The 26,214-nt window shown below is 38.5% G+C and overlaps 1 long non-coding RNA gene across 1 annotated transcript in view; it reads right to left on the bottom strand.

Moving 5' to 3' along the window:
- Positions 1–309: 309 nt before the first annotated feature.
- The window catches only part of LOC147359192 (uncharacterized), a 313,939-nt gene continuing 288,034 nt past the window's right edge, over positions 310–26,214 (bottom strand). The window contains exons 3-4 of the long non-coding RNA XR_015140614.1: positions 10,980–11,109; positions 310–977 (exon numbers count right to left, since the gene is read on the bottom strand). This is a non-coding gene — a long non-coding RNA (uncharacterized LOC147359192). The remainder of the gene's footprint in view (positions 978–10,979; positions 11,110–26,214) is intronic.

Genomic DNA, 26,214 nt, shown 5'->3' with positions numbered 1-26,214 from the left:
CTTGTGCTTGAAAGAACTTCCATTTATGAAAAAGGACAGCATAAGTACTTACTTTAAGAGAGGCTAGGAAGATATCAGTCACAAAGGGCAATTATGATATTGTTTTGTGTACTTTTTGCTTTTACCACGTACTGTTGAGCAAACAGTTCATGAAGCACCAAAATGATGCATATTTAATAGGACAGGAGGTCAAGGGAACAAAATAGAGAAGTAAGCAAGTAAGCAAAAATGGAACATCAGTAAGACATTATTTTATTTCAAATTTTTAACAAAGAAGTCAGTAAGAAGGGAAATATTTGGTGAAAATTTTGTTTTTTTTACTATTAAAATTGTGCTGTTTTAAAGCTTCTAGGGTAAGAAACTTGTTCATTAACCCATATTTATTTAAAGAGGCTACTTTATGCCTCTCAGTGAGAAGAGACTCCTTCCTAAATAACCAGTACACTATGCCAACAGAGAAAAATCTACACAGGGCAGATGAATTTGCTTCATTTACCCACTTCCCACCATCTTTCTAGAATCACTGACACCCCATTCCCACCTCCCAGAGTTGGACTGGATGTTCTTCCTAGAGTGAGTGTTATCATGTTGTACTCATTCCTCTCTAATACTTACTGGTTGCTGTTGACTACTTTCTCATCTGATACTTCAGTTGAGAAAAGGGGTATGTCTTGTTTCAGATAATATCTCCCACACTTGCACAGTGCCTAGGCACAAAGTAGCTTCAAATAAATATGGGTTAATGAACAAGGAAATGAAAGATGACATGACTCTCTACAGAGCATCATCCCAGATTTGCGGGAAAAGGAACTGATCTTGACATTTTTTAATTCAGAGAACAAATGTGGAGATGAGGCTTGATCATGAGGTTAAAAGGCCCATATCCTGGACTTGCACCTTCTTCTGAAGATCAGCATCATTTTGACCCATTCAGCACTAAGAGAAAGCCTTGTATTCTGATTGTAGTGCAAACTCTTCTGCAATAGAGGAACCAGTGTGGTGAGAGGATTTTTCAAGGCATTCCCTGTTGTAGCTATAGAAGTAATCAAGTTCTTTCTTCCACTTCCAGAGGCTATTAAAAATAAATTGGTTTCCTTTTAGGGTTAGTACTTTTTATATACTGACTGCCCCCAAACTCTAAGGCTGTATGATTTTTTAATGTTGTAAATAGTGAAAGTGTTAGTCTCTGAGTCATGTCCAACTCTTTGTGACCCCGTGGACTATAGCCTGCCAGGCTCCTCCGTTCATAGAATTCTCCAGGCAAGAATACTGGAGTGGGTAGCCATTCCCTTCTCCATGGGATCTTATCAACCCAGGGCTCAAACCTGAGTCTCCTGCTTTACTGTCAGAGTCACCAGGGAATTTTGCTATTTTAATTTCATTTTCAAATGTTTGTTGATAGTATTGACACATAGAGATATAGTTTCTTTTAGTTCTTATGTATGTATGTGTTAGTCACCCAGTCATGTGCGACTCTTTGCGACCCCATGGACTGTAGCCCCTCAGGCTCCACTGTCCATGGAATTCTCCAGGCAAGAATACTGGAGTGAGTTGCCATTTCCTTCTCCAGGGAATCTTCCCAACCCAGGGATCAAACTTGGGTCTCCTGCATTGCAAGCAGATGCTTTACCATCTGAGCTACTAGGGAACCCAAACACATATTAGTTCTTAGTAGCTTTTTAATAGATTACTTGGGATTTTATATGTAGAACATCCTACCATCTGCAAATAAAGGCAGATTTAATTCTTTCTTTCCAATAAACAGGCCTTATTTTTTCTTTCCATATTGCTGTGGCTAGAAATTGAATTACAGTGATAAATAGAAGACATTTTTGTTTTTTTTCCTCAATTTTGGATAAAGTATACCCTTAGGTATATTACTTGTTGTTGTTCAGTCGCTCAGTCATGTCTGACATTTTGCAACTCCATGGACTGTAGCACACCAGGCTTCCCTGTTCTTCACTATCTCCCAGAGTTTGCTCAGACTCACATCTATTGAATCAGTGATGCCATCCAATCATCTCGTCCTCTGTCACTCGCTTCTCCTGTCCTCAGTCTTTCCCAGCATCAGCGTTTTTTCCAATGGTATATCATTAAACATACCATGAGGTATGATATGAGCTGTAGGTTCTTCATGATGCCCTTTATCACAATAAAGTAGTTCCTTCTCTTCTTCAATTTTGAAAATGTTTATAATAAAGAGTTACTGAATTTTATTGATTTTAAAAATTTTATTCTGAATTGTTAAGTACATTGACTGATCTTTTGAAAGCTGGATCAAGACTTTATTCCTTGGATGACATTCACAAAAATGTTATTCCTTTTTATGTTACTAGAATCAATTTTCTTGTATTTTGTTGGAGGTTTTGGGGATCCAGGTATATTTGTCTGTAATATACCTATATTGTAATGTCTTTGTCAGGATATCATAAGTAGGATAGCCTCAAAAAAATGAATTGGGAATTTTTCTCTCCTTATCTATTTACCAAAAGAATGTGTGTAAGATTCATATCATTTGTAATGATCTGGGTCTAGAATTTTCCTTGTGGAAAGCTTTCTTATTATCAAAGTCAATTAATAGATATAAAGCTATACAGATATTCTATCCATTCCTGAGTTTTGGTAAGTTACATTTATCAAGAAATTTGTTCCTTGTTCCAAATATTGAATGCTAGCTTAAAGGTGTTCATAATCCTTTATTATAGGTTTAATACCTATAAAAGTTTTTTTATAATATTCTCTCTTTCATTCCAATGTTCTTGCTCTATATATTCTTTTACTTGATTAACATTGCTATGTTTTTTTTTTTTTTGCCCATTTTATTAATCTTTTTAAACAACATCTGCCCTTCACAAAATAAGTAACTTAAATGGATCATCTAACTAATTGTAAAATGCAAAACTGTAAAACTACTGAAAGATAACATAGGAAAAAACCTAGATGACCTTGGGTTTGGGGTTGTCTTTTTAGATACAACATCAAATGCATGATCTACAAAAGGAATAATTAATAAGCTGGATTTCATTAAAATTAAGAACTTCTGCTCTGTGAAAGACAATGCCAAGAGAATGAAAAGACAAATCACAGGGTGGAAGAATATATTTGCAAAATACACATCGAATAAAGAAATATTATCCAAATTACACAAAGATCTCTTAAAATATAACAACACAACAAAAACAAACGAATTAACAAAAATTAAAAAAATAGGCCAAAGATCTTAACAAACACCTCCTCAAAGACTTACAGATGGCAAATAAGCATATGAAAATAAACCCCACACCATATTTCATCAGAGAAATGAAAATTAAAACAGTGGCAAGATATCACTACACATCTACAGGAATGGCCAAAATTTGGAACACTATCAACAGCAAAAGCTGGCAGGGATATGGAGCAACGGGAAATCTCATACATTGCTTGTGAGACTTAAAACATTAATAATACATATGCTATTATTGTTTTGTTTTAAACAAAACAGTCTTTTTTTTTTTTTTTAAGAAAAAAAGGTAGCAAAACAGTTACCAACTTCCCATTCATTTCATGTGGGTTCAGTTTTCCGTCTGACATCATCTGTGTTTAGCCTAAAAGGCATCCATTCCGTCCATAGCCTAAAAGTACATTTCTGTCTACAAGATCATCTATGTCAAATACCCAAGAAAGACAATATGCTTAGTCCAACTAGCTGTTGTTGGATCCATTGTTTTTATTATTTCATATCAGCATATGGATTAACTGCCATTATGTACAGAATCCACACTTGACTTAATGAGCTGTAGATGACGTTTGAGGGTAACATAGGACCAAATTTTGCTGACTAGGACTAACTCTTCAACATAGCCTATAAGGGAATACTTTCTCCTGGAATAGTACCAACTACTATTCAATAAACTATGGAAAATTCTTAAAGAGATGGGAATACCAGACCATCTTACCTGTCTCCTGAGAAACCTGTACGCAGGTTAAGAAGCAACCTGGAACAGTGGAACAGACATGGAACAATGGATTGGTTCAAAATTTGGAAAGCAGTATATCAAGGCTGTATATTGTCACCCTGCTTATTTAACTTACATGCAGGGTACATCATGTGAAAGCCTGGGCTGGATGACTCACAAGTTGGAATCAAGATTGCTGGGAGAAATATCAACAACCTCAGATATGCCGATAAGACCACTTTAATGGCAGAAAGTGAATAGGAACTAAAGAGCCTCTTGATGAAGTTGAAAGAGGAGAATGAAAAAGCTGGCCTAAAATTCAACATTCAAAAAACTAAGATCATGGCATCCAGTCCCGTCATGGCAAATAGATGGGGAGAAATTTTGAAACAGTGGCAAATTTTATTTTCCTGGGCTCCAAAATCACTGCAAACAGTGACTGCAGCCATGAAATTAAAAGACGCTTGCTCCTTGGAAGAAAAGCTATGACAAACCTAGACAGCATGTTAAAAAGGAGAGACATCATTTTGTTGACAAACGTCTGTGTAGTTAAAGGTATGTTTTTTCCAGTAGTCATGTATGGACGTGAGAGCTGAACCATTAAGAAGGCTGAGTGCTGAAGAATTGATGCTTTTGAACTGTGGGGCTGGAGAATACTCAAGATTTCCTTCAACAGCAAGGAGACCAAACCAGTCAATTCTAAGGGAAATCAACCCTGAACATTCATTGGAAGGACTGATGCTGAAGCTAAGGTTCCAATATTTGGGCCACCTGATAAGAAGAGCCGACTCACTGGAAAAGACCCTGATGCTGGGAAAGATTGACGGCCAAAGGAGAAGGGGAAAACAGAGGATGAGATCGTTGGGTGGCATCACTGAATCAATGGAAATGAGTTTGAGCAAAGTCTGGGAGATAGTGAATGACAGAAAAGCCTGGCGTGCTGCAGTTTATGGGGTCACAAAGAGACGAACACCACTTAGTGAGTGAACAATAACTATTCACTGAAAGTTTATGTTTCCAGTACAGTTTATTGGTTAACAGATAAGAGATTGTTTTATCTAATCCTTATCATTACTTTGGCTTCCCTGGTGGCTCAGACAGTAAAGAATCCACCTGCAATGCGGGAGACCTGGATTCGATCCCTGGGTTGGGAAGATCCCCTAGAGGAGGGAATGGCAACCCACTCCAGTATTCTTGCCTGGAGAATCCCAGGAACAGAGAACCCTGACGGGCTACAGTCCATGGGGTCACAAAGAGTTGGACACAACTGAGTGACTAAGCACAGCACACCACAGTTACCTTGGTTTCCCTGGTGGTTCAGGCAGTAAAGAATCTGCCTGCAATGCAAGAGACCCAGATTCGATCCCTGTGTGGGGAAGATCCCATGGAGAAGGGAATGGCTACCCACTCCAGTATTCTTGCCTGGAGAATTTCATAGTCAGAGGAGCCTCATGGGCACGATGGAGCAACTGTAATTACCTTAGGAGATAGTTATTTTTATGTCTCAGACATGTGAAATAAATTTCCTAAAGTCAGTCACAAGATCATTTATTGTAGAAATTCAAAGCCTAAGCTATATGATCTCAAAAACTATGCATATTTTTAAAAACCACCATGCTGTGCTGCTTCCTATAAAATTAACTGGTTGCCAACATTGCTTACATAATCTGCTTGAAGATGTGCTATAGAACAAAAGGATGATCGCTAGGGGAAAAAAAAATCCCTCAAGAATGATGAAATGTGAGTCAAAAAGTGCTGGCATTAAAACTATTTATATATATAAAGCTAACTCTAGGTAGTTGTTCTACATATGGTTGTGAAGTTAATTTTAAATGTGTTTTTTAACCAGGAAGATACAACATGTAGTAGAAATAGATGACAGTGATTACAATTATATAAATGTTCCATTTTCCATGAAAAAGCATTTAGAAAATTTTAGTCTAGTAGATAGATAATAGAAAGAATGAAAGAAAAATAAACCAGAATTCTGACATGGTGATCTCTGGATTGTGAAATTATGTCTTATTTATTTCATTATACTTTGCTGTATTTTTTGAAATAATAAGCAAAACTTTACTAAAAAACAATTCCTAACATTTCCTAAAACATTACTAAATTTCCTTTTTGATGTTGTGAAAAACTCAAAACACTTGAAATATGTAATAGCTGATATTTATTCCCAAAATACATCTGTGCAGGAAATTTTGCCTTTGAGTAACTTAATTCAACCAAAGCTCCCACTCTGTAGGCTAACAAGAAATGGAGCCATAGATACTCCTTGAACTCTGCCTACAGGAGAATTCTGCAACAGTTCCGAATGTTGTATGTTTTGGGTTGGCCAAAACATACAGAAAAGCCCAAATGAACTTTTTGGCTAACACAGTACAATACAGCCTTTGAAGGTTGTTACTTTTCACTGATCTATACCGGTTACTGTTCAGCGAATCAGTGTCCAGGAAGACCTGGGTCCTTGAAGGCCAGGATCTTTATCTTGCCACCTGGAATGAAAGAAACTTTTCCATTTTCTTGAGACCCTGGTCTTCATAGCATGTATGGTTCTCTTGTGCTTCCTGGGTCAGAGCAACTCCAACTCTCTCTGCTACTTTTCTGAACTATCACAGCACTTACCTCTCTTCCATTTCCTTTGTGTAATAATTCTCTTTTCAGTTATGGCTTTCACAAAAGATTGGAAGAGATCTTTTCTTTGGGCATTAAAAAAAAAAAAAAAAATTTCCATTTTGTTCTTTGTGATGAGTAGACAGCCAGAGATTTTTGGCAGTTAGTGCAGAGAAAAGCTTTTAGCTAGGTGCTGGAGTTGAAAGGAACTCACAACCCAGTTGGGAAGATGGGCTACCCATATGGATAAATAATCAGCCAGAGAGCACCAGTGCATAAAGAGTAAGTACAAATTGGTGGTCATGGTTTTAGTGTCATCTCTTTCCGATGTCTTTAAATCTTTCCTTCATCTTTTTTACTTCTTTTATCTGTTTTTTTCCCCCCATCATGTCCTTAATCAGGATCCTCAATCTTTTCCCCCAAATGGAAGCAAACAGATTTCTTCCTTCCTACACAGTTTACTCAGTGGGTATGTCAGAGTGATTTTGTTTTTCTCCCAAAGTAAATTAGAATTTTGAAATGTTAGGTAGGTAGACAGATGTGTTGAAAGTCCTTTCAGGTACAGGAAGAGAGATGATTCAACATCTTTGCATACAGGAAACACAACAGAATTTAGTTATATTATATTCTAGTGCATATAAATCTCATAAATTGCAGGCTCTGAATTATTTCAACAAAACTCTGCCCTTTCAAAGGTTTCTCAAAAACACCTCCTTATTAAAAAAGTAAAGTGATACCACAACACAATTGGCTGCCTCTCTCATTTCATCCTCTGAGTTGTCAATTTCATGAGCACTTCTTTCTTCTCTAAATGTGCCTTCTTTACTAAAAGGAACCAGAAGTGAAGTGAAGTCGCTCAGTTGTGTCCGACTCTTTGCGACCCCATGGACTATAGCCCACCAGGCTCTTCCAGCCATGGAATTTTCTAGGCAAGAATACTGGAGTGGTTTGCCATTTCCTTTTCCAGGGGATCTTCTCAACCCAGGGGACAAACCCAGGTCTCTTGCACTGTGAAAGGTTTTCCTAAATGAGCTAGTCTGTCCAGTACAGTATAATCTCACCTACCTTTCCTGATCATCTCAGTGTCGGTCTATTTAATCTATCAGAGAAAAGAAATAAAAGGAAGGAGGAAGAAAAATAATAATGAAATATATATAATATTGTATGTTTGTATAATATTAGAAGATTGAAATAAAACACAGAAAAAACCATTTAATCCTTTACTCTCCCCAAAATATTCCCTTAAGCTCATCTTTCTTATGACTCTGTGCTATAATTTTTGAAACAGAGATTGATTCTTAACATTCTCATTTTCAAGATCTTAAGAACCCATGAATAGTGTACACTAAATGCATATTAAAATATGCTCTGTTGTTCTGAGTTGAAAGAAGTTTTCTCCTTGGATATCACTATTTTAATATCAAAAGACTTGGGTTCTAATCCTTGCTTCTCTTCCTAGATAAGTGATGTTATAGAAGAGACAGCTACTCTGTATTTCAGTTGCCTCATTAATAAGATAAGAAAAAGAATCAAGTTCCTAGGACTTTTGGGAGGGATATAACAGGTACTTCAATGGTTGAAGAGCCTGTAACATAGAAAGCACATATTTGGAATTTTTAAAAATATTTATTTCTATTTATTTTTGGCTACACTGGGTCTTCAAGGCTACACGCAGACTTTCTCTGGTTGTGGTGAGCAGGGGCCACTCTCTAGTTGTGGGGTGTGGGCTTCTCTCGTTGTGCAGCACGGGCTCTACAGGGCATGGACTACAATGGTTGTGACACATGGGCTTCGTTGCCCTGTGGCACGTGGGATTTCCCCAGACGAGGGACTGAACCTGTGTCTTTTGCATTGGCAGGTGATTCTTAACCACTGAACCACCAGTGAAGCCCTATATTTGGAATTTTAAAATGCTTTATTGAATATAAAGTAAAAGAGAAACTAGTTTATGGGTTATACTTAGAGGTTTGGGATTGGTCAATATATTTCCCTCTTTTTGGGTATGTACCAGATGCTGCTAGGCAGGACCCACAGAGTTTTGGGGAGAGCCTTTTAAAACCAGCAAAGTTCTAGGAAGTGGTCTCTGCCAAACATGAGTTGCATCTAGTGTTTCTTGACTTTGACTTCTGCTCATAACCTGATATGAGCACGTGATATCTGTTGGTGTTTTCCATTCAATTCCAGCTGTCCTTTGCTACCCTCTGTTTTCTCCTCCTGACTTTGCCTGCGCTTGTCCAGGACAAAAGGCTTTGCTCTTCTTGCCTTTAGAAATTCCCCTGACAGTAACATCTGGCAGAGTTCAGGATTGTGCTCTCCAAAGGAGCTTGGGAAGTAATTTAAAAGCTATTTTGGAGTCAGAGCTCAGGGAAAAAGCGTTAGTAAGACAATAATATTAAGGGCTGCTGCTGCTGCTGCTGCTAAGTCGCTTCAGTCATGTCTGACTCTGTACGACACCATAGACAGCAGCCCACCAGGCTTCCCGTCCCTGGGATTCTCCAGGCAAGAACAGTGGAGTGGATTGCCATTTCCTTCACCAATGCATGAATGTGAAAAGTGAAAGTGAAGTCTCTGGCTAGTACTTTATAACTAGCTTTTTGTATTTGTTTACTTAATGGGTTCATTTAGCTCTTTTCCATAAAAGAAAGCAAGTTTCTGAAACTTGTTCACTCCTAAAACGAAAAATAAACCTTATTTGAATTTTAATAGACAAAATAGTCTTAGAGTGATATCTAAGACAGTGTTTGTAACTGACTACATTTGATTGTTTATTCTTCCAATTTTAGGTAAGAATTTAATAAAGGAAAGGCATCGGATGCTGGGTGGGTACAAAATCAAACCAGATGTAGCCTACATCTTAAGAAGATTTACGTGTTGAATAAAGAGCAAAAAGTTTAGAATAGAAGAGAAATAGTAGAGGAATAAAGTCTCATGGGAATTTAAAGGAAGGGGAGATTATTCCTAGCTACAAAAATCAAGGACAGGACTTCATGTAGGAGGTAGTTGTTTATTTCTTTTTGCATTGTAAATTGGTGTTTTGTCTTGGAAAAAATGCAGGGAAGGAAGGCTAAGAAATGAAGGAGCGCCAAAGGATAAGGGCAAGGAAACATATGTAATGAAATAAAATTTTTACCTCCAAAGTCTAGCAATGGATAGGTGAATTGGCTAAGTTTGTGGTGAGCATCAGAAGCTCAGCTGTAGCTTAATAAAGGCAACGCATCAGGCCAGATAACTGTAAAACCCAGAGGAATGTTAATTTCATGCATAACTAGATCCAGGTGCTCAAACAATGTCCTAAGGCTCACCTGAGGTCATCTCGCTCAGCCCATGGGCTGTGCTTTCTTTTGTAAATTCTCAGTTCTTTGCATGTAATGGCTGCTGGTTATTCTAGGCTATGTGCTGCGAGGTCAACTTCAGTGGAAAAGGTGTTGGGGCTGATAGTTTAGGTTCTATTTGGAAAACGGGGGGTTTCACACCTATCCCTAAAGCAACTGCTATAGCCAGGGGAGGGGGTTTTTTGGTTGACCAAGTCAGCATTGTGTGTGAGCTCTTAGAGCCTCAGAATGGAATCAGCCTAAAGGTTAACCCCATAGTCTGAGAATCAAGAGAGGTAGTTCACCAGGAAAAGCCAGGATGATGTGATAGCAGAAGGATGATGGAACGGAGGGGCTGTAGGAGCAAACGGTATTCTATAAGGAAGGAAAACTCTAGGTCTGGGAGGAGGAGGAGCGGCTGACTAAGCGATCTCCTGATCACTGCTGTCATCCTTCCGGCTGTGCATGGATCCTTCTATAACACTCTGCTTGAAGTATAGTTTTTAAAAAGCAAGCAAATCTCCATCAGGTCTCATTAGCACAGCTATAGCCAACTGAGTGTTTAAAAAAATAAGAACTACTGTGAAAAGATAAACTGAGGCATATTAAAATGTTTGTTTATTTGAGCAAAGCTCAAATTGGTTGTCCTTGGATTTCAGTTTCTAACCTTGAAGCATTTACAAGCTTAAATTTTGGTTTGTTTTTGTGAATCACCACAGTATGAGAGCCACCTCTGTCTAACAGGTCTCCTTTTTAAACTGATTTAACAACACAGAGGATTATAAGTACTGTATTACCAAATAACAATTTCTCCCACTTCAGTGTTCTTGCCTAGAGAATCTCAGGGACAGGGGAGCCTGGTGGGCTGCCATCTATGGGGTCGCACAGAGTCGGACACGACTGAAGCAACTTAGCAGCAGCAGCTTTTGACAAAATCATAGAGTAGGGAAAAGGGAAAATCACTTTTCTGCTTCCTTCTTTCCTGATAATGCCCAGAATTTTGTTCTCATAGGCTCATCTCCTCAAGAGTGTCCTGGAACCTCCAAGGAAGCTGACTGCTTCCTTGGCAACAAAAGAACTGACATAAATGTATTCTCCCGAAGGCATGAGATCTTACCGAGATGTGAGGAAGGGTTTCCTGGGTTTTCCCATTTTAAGAATAATCCTCCAGAAGAAACACTTTCTTTTTAGAACATGGTAGGTAGACATTAGGGGCTTCCCAGGTGGCTGAGTAGTAAGGAATCCACCTGCCAATGCAGAAGACACAGGAGACAATGGATTCGATCCCTGGGTTGGGAAGTCTGGAGGAGGAAATGGCAACCTGCTCCAATATTCTCGCCTGGAAAACCTCATGGACAGAGGAGCCTGATGGCTTAAAATCCATGGGGTTGCCAAGAGTCAGATATGATTGAACGCGTGTGTGCGCATGCACACACACACATGTGTAGACACTGAAACTTGGTTTTGTTACTATTAGTTTTCTACCAGAAGGGGAACCTCCTCTCTCTCCAGCCCTCCTCCTCTTCCTCTTCTTCCTTGTCCTTCTCCCCCCTTTCCCCACTTATCTCTCTCCTGCTCTTCCTACCTCTCTTCCTCCTCCTCTGTTCTCCTCCTCCTCCTTCCCTCCTCTTTCCCTTCTCTTTTTGCTTCTTCTCATTTCCTAACAACAACAACAAAAAAGTCCATGGAGACTTACTGTCTAAAAATGTACCAACTTTTGGTGCAAAGAGATAGGCTCCTCTAGTTTTGAGTGCTCCCTGAAAAAGGAACAGCATCAAAGCTGCAGCAAAACAGAAACCTAAGTGCTTATTCCCCATGCTACCAGGTCACGTGATTTTATATCTAGATCTCAATCAATGAGAGCTGATTGTTTCATGACTGATTAGATTTGGGCTATTCATTCACACGGATCTCCAAATTCCTTTGGTTAAAATATTTATCATGACTTAACTTCACTTGGTATGACAGTCTTTAAGTCCATCCACGTCTCTACAATTGATACAATTTCTTTACTTCTATGGCTAAGTAGTATTCCATTGTGTATATGGGCCACATCTTTATCCAGAAAAGAGGGGATATATGTATATGTATAGCTAATTCACTTTGCTGCATAGTAGAAGCTAACACAATATGGTAAAGCAACTTTACTCTGATAAGAATTAATTTAAAAAAAAATTATCATGGACACATCCATTTCTGCATATATTTCTCCCTTCAATTAGATTAATTACCCAATTACCCAAATTAAAGCAATTATCTACCTTTATATATATAGTTTAATAATTGATATTCTTTAGGCCCATAGTCTGAAGAATACCTTACTTCCTTTGCCTTTCTCTTTTGTTAAGTCACTGCAGACAGCCACAGGTCAATTTCTGTATCTGTTGGGATGTTCAGAGTCTGACTGACATCAAGGTAGTGGAGAAGGGAACAGAGTATGAAAGGTTAGGTCAAAGTTCATCTTGCTTTGTAATGATGAAGGGTCAAGACCACTGGAGTGATTGATTGCTCACTTCTTTCAGATAATACGGGCTGTGATATGTATTTTTCCACTAGTATGAAAATTTGTCAAAGGCTTGATGAGAATAAACAGGATCGAGCAAATCTGATACCTAGAAAGAAAACATTCCTCTACACTAGAGCCATTCTTTGTACCTATGAAAATCACATAGTATGAAACCCATTTATATGAAAATGTATATATGAAACATGCTTATATGAAAATGTATGTGAGGCACACATTAAGCCCATAGCATAGCTTTATGCTGACAGTGTCATTTTTAATAATGAATCAAGATAAGCCCATTTAGAATAGCCGTTGTATTTTTTTTTTCATATTTTGGACTTTTCTTTCCAAAAAGTATAAATACTTTTGTACATGATGTCATGCAAATATTTGAACCATTTGTGGCTCTTAAATGAAGTTTGTTTTATTGTGCTTTTGACCCTTTATTGATTTTTGTTTGTTTGTTGTGGTTGCCCGTGTTGTGGTCTTCAAATTAAACCCAGTAATGGATAATCTTGTGTCAGTTGGAGTGAGCCACAAGAATGTCCACATAAACACTGTTCTAGGTGTATCTGCGAGGTGTTTCTGGATGAGGTTAGAATCTGAATCCTAGGATTCAGTAAAGTAGGCTGCCCTTCCCAAAGTGGTTGAGCATCATTTAGTCCAGTAAGGCCTGAACACAACAAAAGGTGGAGGGAGGAATTCAGCCCTTTTTCCTGTCTTACCTGTCTCTTTCCTTTGCGTTTCCTGTCTCACTCCAACTAAACCAGAATATCTCAGATTCTCCTGACTTTAGACTGGGATTTACATCATGGGCTCCTTTGTTTCTCAGGCCTTTGGACTTTGACTGAATTATACCACTGACTTTCTTGGATCTCATGCTTGCATATGGCAGATCACAGGACTTCGCAGGCTTCATAACTACATAGGCCACTTCTTCATCATAAACCTCAATTTCTGTCTCTTTCTGTGTATGTATAAATATGTATGCATGTGTGCTAAGTCACGCTAAGTCAGTAGTGTCCAGCTCTGTGCCAACCTGACTGTAGCCCACCAGGTTCCTCTGTCCATGGGATTCTCCAGGCAAGTGGTTTGCCATGCCCTCCTCCAGGGCATTTTCCTGACCCAGGGATCGAATCCACATCTCATGTCTCCTGCATGGGCAGGCAGGTTCTTCACCATTAGCATCACACAGGAAGTCCCATATATATGTATAAGTACATAATATGTACACTATATATACACTATATATATATATATATATATATATTTCTCTGGAGAGGGCTTCCCTGGTGGCTCAGCTGGTAAAGAATCTGCCTGCAATATAGGAGAGCCTGGTTCAATTCCTGGGTTGGGAAGATCTGCTAGAGAAGGGATAGGCTACCCACTCCAGTATTCTTGGGCTTCCCTGGTGGCTCAGCTGTTAAAGAATCTGCCTGCATTGTGGGAGACCTGGGTTTGATCCCTGGGTTGGGAAGATTCCCTGGAGAAGGGAATGGCTACCCACTCCAGTATTCTGGCCTGGAGAATTCCATGGACTACAGTCCATGGGGTCACAAAGAGTTGTACACAACTGAGTGACTTTCACTTTCACATTCTCTGGTGACCCTCACTAACAACAATTTTTCAAAGTCTGTTCCTTGAACTCTGAAGTCTGAAGGAAACTACTAAACTCTTTCTGGAAGAGGAAAGGTTTCCAATGTCTAATATGTTTAGGAAACACCAGGCATTACGAGACAAAGAAGCTTCTTTATTTCAGCACTCTTTGGAGCATTCACTAAGCTAGCATGAATGAGAATTCCCAAGGGTCTATATGAGGGTGGATTTAATAAGAAGCATTTCCCCAAGTTATTTTATCACCAAAGTTTTAGATGGACCTCTTACAGGAGTATTGTTCCTTAGAACACACTGTGGCAGCAGACTACTGTAAGGCCTTCAGGGAGTGAGAAGAAGTATGGATGGCCACATGCTGGTTTCCTTTTGGCTCAGACCTTTAGAGTCGCTAGTACGTAGGTAAATTCTGCAGCTCCAAATTCATCTACTTTTTTTGGTTTGTTTCCCTCCAGCTCGAAGTTCCATATTAAAAAGTCATTATCAAAATGTCACATTCTAATAATGCAGAGCAATTTAGAGAAAGTCTTGTAAAACAATACATATTTTTAGAAGTTTGAAGGAATTTTTTAAAGAGAAATAAAAATTTCAAAAAAGACTTATGAATTCTAGAAACAAAGTACTTTAATTACATGCAAACATTTGAAATCATGAAGATGATATCTATGGTAATATCATGGTCTTTCAAATATGTTCTGAATAATTGGACAATAATTTCTGCAAAGAGCAGAAGAGACGGCATTTATATTTCTATTTCTACTAACAATGTGTGAAGAGAGAGTGAACTGACACTTTAAACTTCCAATGATCTTTGAAATAGATAAATATTCTGAAAGAATATTTACCAGATAACTTTTAAGAGTTAGATTTTTTTTCTAAGTTAGGATTATTTTAGCATCTTGCAAATTCAGACCTGGTGCCAGATAGTTGTACTTTCTGGGAATTTTACTTCACACTTCATTTATTTATATGTTCATTATTCATATGGAATGACATATGTATGGGATAAATTTTTATTAGCATACCTTTTTGAGGATTCAAAAATAATCACTTCTATATATTAGTTCTAGCATAATTTCCTCTTCCTCCCTTGAGCTGAAAATACCTGAACTCTAGTACAGGCACTTACAATCTTCTTGCAGCCTTATTCCTACGTTTAAAATTTTTTAAAGACATAAAATAATATTTTTAAAAGTTTTAAGTCAATTGATGATATACAAAAGACAAAAGACCTGGAGAAGGAAATGGCAACCTACTCCAGTATTCTTGCCTGGAAAATTCCATGGACAGAGGAGTCTGGCAGGCTACAGCCTATGGTGTTGCAAAGAGTCGGACATGACTGAGCGACTAAACAACAAAAGACAAAAGAAAACTCCAAATTGTTCCTATCCTTAACATCCCAGTTCAGGGAGTTCCTCCCTTGGTTCACAACAGCCCAAGAGGGAGAGAGCATTGCCCATCCTGTGTCCTGTCCAATCTGCCAGCCAGCATTTTTATGCCTCACTGATACATTACTCTGCCTTGTCATCTCTGGGATCTCACTGTGGGAATTTCCTCCTGGTCTCTAGCAGATACCCACAGGTAGTCTTATCAGTTGAGACATGGTCTTAGCAATCATTGGGTCCCCTGGATTACTCTAAAATCTGCTGAACATGTAATTTTAGTTGCAGCAGAAATGAGAAGGAAAGTCATAGCTTCTTTCTCTCCAAATCACCATGTCAGCTTCTAAATTTCAGTGTCTTTATTCCTTCCCATTGTGTTGCCTTCCTCTCTGACGATCTGCAACAACCAAAGTGTAGTCACCTCTGTTCTTCAAAGGTATGATGAGTTAATGGAAAGAGCTGTCTTGGAATCAAATGGACGTCAATTTGAATTCTTTTTAGCTAGCTAGTCTTAAAAATTAACTTAGACTTTGTGTCTGCAGTGGCAGAATAATGACAATCTTTTAAGCTGATGAAAGCATTGGGTGAGATAAGTATCTATTAGAACCTTGGGACATAACAGACATTCCATAAATATCAAGCCCAGATGGAAAGTACTGTCTTCCTGTGCCATCTCTACAGACTTTTCTGCAATGTTTCCTATTCCCAGTGAAAGCAGCAGAGTCAAAACTATTTGCTGGTCATTGCATTGGACTCTTCAGTATGATAAAATAATTGGAATTCATTTATTTAGCAAGTGTTTATCATGCAATCCATGCACATTGCACAGAGATAAGGATAGTATAAAGAGATTGAAGAAACAGCCTCTACTTTCTAGAGGAAGCATGCATCTATTTAGGTAGGTAAGAAATGAAACAGCAAGATATCAATTCAAATTACCTATGTACGTTATTAACTGAAAAAAATGAATGCTACAATAAGTGTTGGAGAATATTTTTAAAAACTGGAGATCTTAGTGTAGGGATATTTGGAGAAGCCTTTTTGAAACTAACTAAAATCTAACCTTCTACAAAAGAATGCTTTGGTAAAATGATCCCATAAGGCTTTTTCTCTTTTAAGCTTGATGTTTTAAAGTATTGCATGTTTGATATTCTGAATATTTTATTCAATTTCCTTTGTGAAAAAAGTCGAAGGATTGATTCAGAGTTAAGATGGCTTTTAGTTCTGTGGAAAAATGATCACCACTTTAACAATAAAGAGAGAATTTTTACAAATATATATCCAAATTACAAAAAAAAAAAGCAAGCGGCTATTGTATTTAGACACAAAATAAGTTCTTCAGTAGCATTTTTGGGATAACTTTTAAAATGAGGTTATTTCCATCATAAACTCTGACCATCCCACTTCTAGGTATATATCCAGAGGAAAGAAAATTTGTCAAAGAGATATATCACTCCTGTGTTTATTGTAACATTATTCACAATGGTCAAGTAATGAAAACACCCTAAGTGTCCATCAGTTGATGAATGTATAACGAAGATATCCTGCCATTTGTGACAAAATAGATGGGCCTAAAGGACATGATGTTAAGTGAGATAAGTCAGACAGAGAAAACCTAATATTGCATACCCCTTATATGTGGAGTTAAAAAAAAAAAAAAACAAACTTGAAATAACAGAATAGATGATAATTACTGGAAGCTGGCTTGTGGGTGAATGGAAGAGATGTTTAAGGGTACATACTCGCAGCTAGTATATATCCTAGAGATCTAATGCAAAATAGCGTGATTATAGACAATAAAACTGTATTGTACACATTAAACTTTCTACACGACCAGATCTTAAATTGTTCCCATCGTTAGAAAAAAATGACAATTATGTGACATGACAGAGGTGCTAATTGTTGCTACAATGGTAATCATATTGCAATGTAAATGTATCAAATCTATATATTTTATGACTTAATCTTTTAAGTCAATCATATTTCAATAATGAAAAAACAATCCAACAGTATCAATCTGGAGAAAAGCCACCAAATCAGATGAAAGAGTTATTTAATAATATATTGATAGTTTAGAAGTTACTACGCTTCAACACACAACTTAGCGACTAAACAACATCAGTGATGCTTCAACACTATAAATGTAACTCCTTTTTTGGTGTATTAATTCATTCACTCAATAAATATAGTAAGTATCTTTCACAAATTAGAGGTGGTCCCTGCCCTCCAGAAGCCTCTGAGTTAGTGAAGGAGCTAGGTATTAAATACAAATATGTGGGGCTTCCCTGGTGGCTCAGTTGTGGGAAATCCAGCTGCCAGTGCAGAATAAGCAGGTTCGATCCCTGGTCTGGGAGCATCCTACATGCCATGGAACAACTAAGCCCATGAGCCACAACTACTGAGCCTGTGCTCCAGAGCCTGGGAGCCACAACTACTGAAGCCTGGGTGCCCTAGACCCTGTGCTTCATAAGAGAAGCCAGCACAATGAAAGCCTGCACACCACAACTAGAGAGGAGCCCCTGCTCTCCACAAACAGAGAAACACTTGTGAAGCAACGAAGACCCAGCACAGCCAAAAATAAATGAATGAAATTATTTGAAAAAAATATGAATACGTAACTAGATAATCACAAATTTTAATGAATGATAATAGAGGACAAGAATGGATGCACTATGAAAAAGAACATAAAGAGGGACCAAATTTAGATTTGGGAAGGTATCAGGGAATGTCTCTCAAGAGAACCGACTGGTAAACTGAAAGGTAAAGAATGAGCAAGAGTTTGCTAGTGAAGAGCATGGCAGGAGAATTCCAGGCACAGGGAACCGTGTAGACAAAGGCCCTGGAGTTAGAAAGAGCCTTAAAAAGACCACTTAGTTAACAAATGGGGTTTCCCCCGTGGCTCAGAGGTAAAGCCACCTGCAATGCAAGAGATACTGGGGATGTAGGTTCAATCTCTGTGCAGGGAAGATCCTCTGGAGGAGGGCATGGCAACCCAGTCCAGTATTCTTGCTTGGAGAATCCCACAGACTGAAGAGCTTGGTGGGCTACTGTCCACAGGGTTGCAAAGAGTCAGTCACGACTGAAGCGATTGGGCACACATGCACACAGTTAACAAATAAAGATCAAGAGAAGGGTGGCATGAGCTGAGACTGAGGAGGGTCTAGGAGATCATGGGTTTTATTCTAAAAGAAGAATCCATTAAAATCTAAAGGTAGCTTTTTATAGTGATTGTTGTACAATAGCATTAGCAAAATTGTAGCGCATTGTCTGATTCTTAGCAAGTGCAAATAAATGGTGACATTACCATTAGCAACATGAAAATAAATTCAAGTATAAAATGAATTTCTTAAAATTTTCATTGCTGTTCCTGAGCCTCTTGATTCTACATGTTAATACAATAGATTATGACCTAGTTCGTATTTAAGTTTAGAAACTAGTTCTTAGGGCTTCCCAGGTGGCGCTAGGTGGTAAAGAACCTGCCTTGCCAATGCAGGAGACTTAACTCTGGGTTGAGAAGATCCTGTGGAAGATGGCACAGCAACCAGTATTCCTGCCTAGAGAATGCTGGACAGAGGAGCCTGGTTAGCTACAGTCCATAGGGTTGCAAAGAGTCAGACACAAGTGAAATGAATTAGCACAGCACAACAGCATATTTCTTATGAGATTCTAGTGTCCTGAAGACTCAATGCCATAAAAATATCAGGATATTTTTTCCCTGCAATCAGACACATTGCAGGAACTCAGGGAGTTATCACCAAGAATGGAAGCAGTTTGAACTTTCCTTTCTACTGCAGCAGTTGAAATTCAGATTAGAACTGAAGGCAACCTTTTCAAACAATACATTTAGAATGTCCCTTTAGATACACATGATATTGTTTCAATGTCAGATATTCAAATGTTGGTGCCAAATGCATTATTCAGAGAAATGAAACTCTTCTTCCTGTATTTCTTGTTAGTGAGAAAATCTACAACTGGGGAAATTCACTCAAATCTGATTAATTAACAGATATTCCACACTTTAATTAGAAGTAGCAGTGAACATGAGAATATCTATTTTGAACCCAATTTTACCATTAATAAAGACAGACTCTTTCAAAATAAGACTTTTTCTTTTTAAAAGGGAACAGTGATGAGATTGCTTCATTAAATCATAGTGTTTAGTTTATAGCCACAGAATCATTTAACAGGTTTAATTTTGCTTAGCTCTGTACAACTAATGTTAAATTCAAAAAAGATTTTAATTTCCTAGATAGTAATTTTAATAATTTTAACTTCTACTTTGATATTACTTTGTATAAAAAAGAATACTTTCCTTTTAATTTTCTTCAAGATTTTTTTCAAGGGAAGTGTCTTTATCTAGGCTCTGGTGTCCAAAGTGGCATCTCCTTTATTCATTCCCCATAGAATTTGCTCCAAACAAGTCTAGGGGAAAAGTATGGTAGTCCTTCCTAATCTGCAGGTTCATGTACCATGGTTTTAGTTACCCATGGTAAGCTGTGGCCTGAAAATATTAAATGGAAAATTCTAGAAATAAGCAACTCAGAAGTTTTAAACTCACACCTTTCTGAGTAGTCTGATGTAATCTCCCGCCATCCTGCTCCATCCTGCCTATGCAGTCAATCACCCCTTTATTCAGGGTATCCCACTGTTAGTCACTAGTCTTCTCAGTATGCAGATGACACCACCCTCATGGCAGAAAGTGAAGAGGAACTAAAAAGCCTCTTGATGAAAGTGAAAGTGGAGGGTGAAAAGTTGGCTTAAAATTCAAAATTCAGAAAACGAAGATCATGGCATCCGGTCCCATCACTTCATGGGAAATAGATGGGGAAACAGTGGAAACAGTGTCAGACTTTATTTTTGGGGGCTCCAAAAGCACTGCAGATGGTGACTGCAGCCATGAAATTAAAAGATGCTTACTCCTTGGAAGGAAAGTTATGACCAACCTAGATAGCATATTCAAAAACAGAGACATTACTTTGCCAACAAAGATCCATCTAGTCAAGGCTATGGTTTTTCCATTGGTCATGTATGGATGTGAAAGTTGGACTGTGAAGAAAGCTGAGTGCCAAAGAATTGATGCTTTTGAACTGTGGTGTTGGAGAAGACTCTTGAGAGTCCCTTGGACTGCAAGGAGATCCAACCAGTCCATTCTAAAGGAGATCAGCCCTGGGATTTCTTTGGAGGGAATGATGCTAAAGCTGAAACTCCAGTACTTTGTCCACCTCATGCTAAGAGTTGACTCATTGGAAAAGACTCTGATGCTGGGAGAGATCAGGGGCAGCAGGAGAAGGGGACGCCAGAGGATGAGATGGCTGGATGGCATCACTGACTCGATGAATGTGAGTCTGAGTGAACTCTGGGAGTTGGTGATGGACAGGGAGGCCTGGTGTGCTGCGATTCATGGGGTCACAAACAGTCGGACACGACTGAGCGACTGAACTGACTGAGTCTTCTCAGTTGGACTTCCCAGGGGTGGCTAGTGGTAAGGAGTCCACCTGCCAATGCAGGAAATGCAAGAGACGTAGGTTTGATCCCTGGGTCTGAAAGATACCCCGGAGTAGAAATGGCAACGCATTCCAGTATTCTTGACTGCAAAATTCCATGGACAGAGGGGCCTGGCAGGCTACAATCCACTGGGTGGCAGAGAGTCGGACGTGACTGAGAGACTAAACAACAAACTAAAGCTTCCTCAGTTATCCGATCCACAATTGTGATATCACTGTGCTTGTGTTCAAGTCATGCTTATTTTACTAAATGTTGGCTCTACAGAGCAACAGTAGTGACGGTGGTTATTTGCATATGCCAAAGAGAAACCGTGAAGTGCTTCCTTAAGTGAAAAGGTGAAAGTTCTCCACTTAATAAGGAAAGAGAAGAATGCTGAGGTGGCTAAGATCAATGGGAAGAATGAATCTTCAGTCTGTGAAATTGCAAAGAAGGAAACAGAAATTTATGCTAGTTTTGCAGTTGCACCTCAAGCTGCAAAAGTTAAAGCCACAGTGCATGGTAAGCGCTCAGTTAAGATAGAAAAGGCATTAAGTTTGTACAGTAAGATAATTTGAGAGAAAAAGAGAGACCACATTCACATTACTTTTATTATTATATAATATTGTTATATAACATTTATATAATTGTATATTATTATAATTTTATTATCAACTCTTATTGTTAACATATTATTGCACCTAATTTATCCATCAAACTCCATCATATAAAACACTATATATATATACACATACACATATATATTTGGTTCATGTACTGTTGAAGCCTAGCTTAAAAAATGTTGAGCATTACTTTGCTAGTGTGTGAGATGAGTGCCATTGTGCGGTAGTTTGGGCATTCTTTGGCATTGCCTTTCTTTGGGATTGGAATGAAAACTGACCTTTTCCAGTCCTGTGGCCACTGCTGGGTTTTCCAAATTTGTTGGCATATTGAATGCAGCACTTTGACAGCATCATATTTTAGGTTTTGATAGCTCAGCTGGAATTACATCACCTCCACAAACTTTGTTCATTCTTCAAGCTAGGCTTCAACAGTACATGAACCGAGAACTTACAGATGTTCAAGCTGGATTTAGAAAGGCAGAGGAACCAGAGATTAAATTGCCAACATCCATTGGATCATAGAAAAAGCAATAGAATCCCCCAAAAATATCTACTTCTGCTTCATTCGCTACACTAAAGCCTTTTGATTGTGTGGATCAAAACAAACTGTGGAAAATTCTTCAAGAGATTGGGAGTACCACATCACCTGACCTGCCCCCTGAGAAATCTGTATGCAGGTCAAGAAGTGACAGTTAAAACCAGACATGGAACAATGACTGGTTCCAAATTGGGAAAGGAGTACATCAAGGCTGTATATTGTCACCCTGTTTATTTGACTTATATGCAGAGTACAATTGTGAAATGTGGAGCTGGATGAAGCACAAACTGGAATCAAGATTGCCAGGAGAAATATCAATAACCTCAGATATGCAGATGACACCACCCTTACGACAGAAAGTGAAGAACTAAAGAGCCTCTTGATGAAAGTGAAAGAGGAGAGTGAAAAAGTTGGCTTAAAGCTCAACATTCAGAAAACGAAGATCATGGCATCTGGTTCCATCACTTCATGGGAAATCGATGGGGAAACAGTGGAAACAGTGTCAGACTTTATTTTTTTTTGGGCTCCAAAACCACTGCAGATGGTGACTGCAGCCATGAAATTAAAAGGCACTTGCTCCTTAGGAGAAAAGCTATGACCAACCTAGATAGTACATGAAAAAGCAGAGACACTGCTTTGCTGACAATGGTCCATGTAGTCAAAGCTATGGTTTTTCCAATTGTCATGTATGTATGGGAGAGTTGGACCATAAAGAAAGCTGAGCATTGAAGAACTGATTCTATTGTACTGTAGTGTTGGAGAAGACTCTTGAGAGCCCCTTTGACTGCAAGAAGATGAAACCAGTCAATCCTAAAGGAAATCAACCCTGAATATTCACTGGAAGGACTGATGTTGAAGCTGAAACTCCAATACTTTGGCCACCTGATGTGAGGAATTGACTCATTGGAAAAGACCCTGATGCTGGGAAAGATTGAAGATGGGAGGAGAAGGGGACGACAGAGGATGAGATGGTTGGATGGCATCACTGACTCAATGGACATGAGTTTGAGTAAACTGTGGGTGTTGATGATGGACATGGAGGCCTGGTGTGCTGCAGTCCATGGGGTCGCAAAGAGTTGAATAAGACTGAGCAACTGAACTGAACTGAAAGAAATTATAAAATTGACTATGGGAAACATTGAACTGACCTTTTAAGAAACAGACTTAGAGATTATGAGTCAACCCAGGTGACTCAGTGGTAAAGAATCCACCTGCCAATGCAGGAGACACAGGTTTTTCCCTGGGTGGGGAAGATCCCCTGGAGAAGGAAATGGCAACCCTCTGCAGTATTCATGCCTGGAAAATCCCATGGACAGAGGAGCATGGCGGGCTACAGCCCATGGGGTCACAAAAGTGTCGGATGTGATTTAGAGACTAAACAGCAATGTTCATTCCATATTTTAAAACTGATAAATTTAATTTTTAAAAGCTGTTTAGGTTTACATAAAACTGAGCAGAAAATACAGAAAATTCCCATTTATCTTCACATCTTTTCTTTCTCCCCACACAGTTTCCCCTATTAAGTTTTTGCATTAGTGGTACATTTGCTACAATTGATGAGCCAATATTGTTACATTATTATTAACTAAAGTCCATAGTTTGTACTGTGTAGTCTATGGATTTTGGCAAATGTATAATGACATGTGTCCACTAGTATGGTATTGTACAGAATAGTTTCTCTGCCACATACATCACCCACTGTGTTCCACATATTCATGCTTCCTTCCTTCCCTCAAACCCTGGCAGCCACTAACCTTTTGTCTACTTGACTTTTCCAGAATGTCATGCAGTTGGCATTGTACAATATGTAGCCTTTTCAGATTGATTTCTTTCACTCAGCAAGAGGCATTTAAGTTTCCTCCATGTTTTTTCATGATTAGATAGCTCAGTTCTTTGTATCACTAATATTTAATTTTATGAACGTACCACAGTTTATTCATCCATTTACCTACTGAAAGGACATGTTAATTGCTTCCAAGTTTTAGCAATTAGCAATAAAACTGCTATAAAAAATGTGTTTTCAGGTTTATGTATGGACATAAATTATATATACACACACACACACAGATATGTATATTCTCCAGGCAAGAATACTGGAGTGGGTAGCCATTCCCTTCTCCAGGGGTTCTTCCTTACCCAGGGATTGAACCTGGGTCTCCTGCACTGTAAGCAGATTCTTTACCATCTGAGCCATATATATAGATATAGATATAGATATAACAAGGTCTAACATATATTACTGGAGAAGGAAGTGGCAACCCACTCCAGTGTTCCTGCCTGGAGAATCCCAGGGACAGGGGAGCCTGGTGGGCTGCCTTCTATGGGGTCGCACAGAGTCAGACACGACTGACTTAGCAGCAGCAGCAGCAGCAGCAGCAGCAGCAGCAACATATAGTAGGTTATCTGTACATGCTAATTCATCATAATTCAGCTCACAGTTAATTATTTCATACTCATGTATCAAGAAAATATATAAGGGAACCAGTATCTGGAGCCAAAAGAACTTTGGGTTCAGGCAGAGGTTGCCTAGATCTTCAGCAAAATTAATTTTCTCTTTTCCTAGGCACACAACGAATCTATGTTTCCCAGCCTTCCTTGTAATTAAGTATGGGCAAGTGCCTGCATTTTAGCCAGCAGAATGTGAGCAGAATTGATGAGTGAGTAAGGTTTGCCCTATAAAAATCGCTTCCATATGTCCCTACCCCCTGTAACAGAGATGGCAACCACCAAAGCAATCTCGAAACTCTTGAAGACAGCAGAGTAGCCAACAGCCTGAGCCCTAGACTCTATGTGCAGATATTATCACACCAAGCAGACCATTTGAATTGGGCTGTCCTGTGAACAACAAATAGACTTCTATTATACTTGAGCTAGTATAAATCTGGGGGACAAATTTGTTACAGCAGCTTGTATCACTCTAATATTGTGGCTGATTGCATTATCACTACTGGAAAAAATTGGTTGCAATTTTGTAAAAATGGTGCAAACCAAAAGTAAATAAATAAATATACCTGAAACTTACATATTATTTAACTTGAGGTTTTACAAAATATTATGTAAGGGGACAGTATGATTAAACATATAATTATTGAGCATATTAATGATAAACAACTATATTTAGACTTTTTTTTTTTTTTGCCTTTTGGTTTGGGCTACATATCAAATTTTAAATAATATGCATCACATGAGTTGACCTTTTTGTATTCTGGCTTTGCCACCTAACAGAAACATTACTCATATTCATATATATTATTTTAATCAGTGATAATACTTCATTTAATTGAAATACCACAATTTTCTTAATCATTCCCTATTTTTATATTGTCAGGTGGTTTCTAGTTTTTATAATAAATATAATGGTACAAATAAACATCTCCTGAGCATTTTTCCCTTAGAAAAATCCTTAAATACAAACCACTAGGTCAAATTATACAAACATTTTATGATTCTTGATATTTTTTCCAAATTATTAAAAAATTGCTTCAAATGACTATTTCACAAAAATAAGTGGTTCGTTAGACTATACGCCAAGCCACTTCTCCAAAATTAGTACTTAAAATTTGAAAATCAGTGAGATACATTGATCTTATGGTAAAAAGTCATGAAAATGAAGTCACATTTTCTGTATATTCATAGGAATCAAAACTCACCTAGCTCAGTGTCTGGTGTATTAAAGTGTTTAATGAATACTTGCTGAGCAAATGAATGTATGAATGAATAATAAATATGTGAATGAATAAATAAATAAATGAGTATATGGGATCGTTTGTTCTAGGTTGGTATTTTTCAGTATCGTAAATGTACTACTGTTGCTGCTGCTGCAGCAATATATGGGAAGGCCAGGTATAAGCATGAGTCCAAAGGCTTCAGTCATTTCTGACTCTGTGCGACCCCATAGACGGCAGCCCACCAGGCCCCCCCATCCCTGGGATTCTCCAGGCAAGAACACTGGAGTGGGTTGCCATTTCCTTCTCCAATGCATGAAAGTGAAAAGTGAAAGTGAAGTCGCTCAGTTGTGTCCGACTCTTTGTGACCCCATGGACTGCAGCCTACCAGGCTCCTCTGTCCATGGGATTCTCCAAGCAAGAGTACTGGAGTGGGGTGCCATTGACTAAGGTAGTTTTAAAAACTGCTCATCATGAGGAACGAATGTGTCATCATACCAAGATATTGATCAGGCAAGTGAATCTGAATCTCCGGCAATCATGTCT

This window comes from Bos grunniens, chromosome 14, assembly GCF_055505025.1.
Source record: "Bos grunniens cultivar Pamir isolate PY7600 chromosome 14, Bosgru_T2T1.0, whole genome shotgun sequence".
Lineage (NCBI taxonomy): Eukaryota > Metazoa > Chordata > Mammalia > Artiodactyla > Bovidae > Bos > Bos grunniens.
Note: the sequence above shows the minus strand (reverse complement) of the source record. Positions and strands in the feature narration are given on the sequence as shown.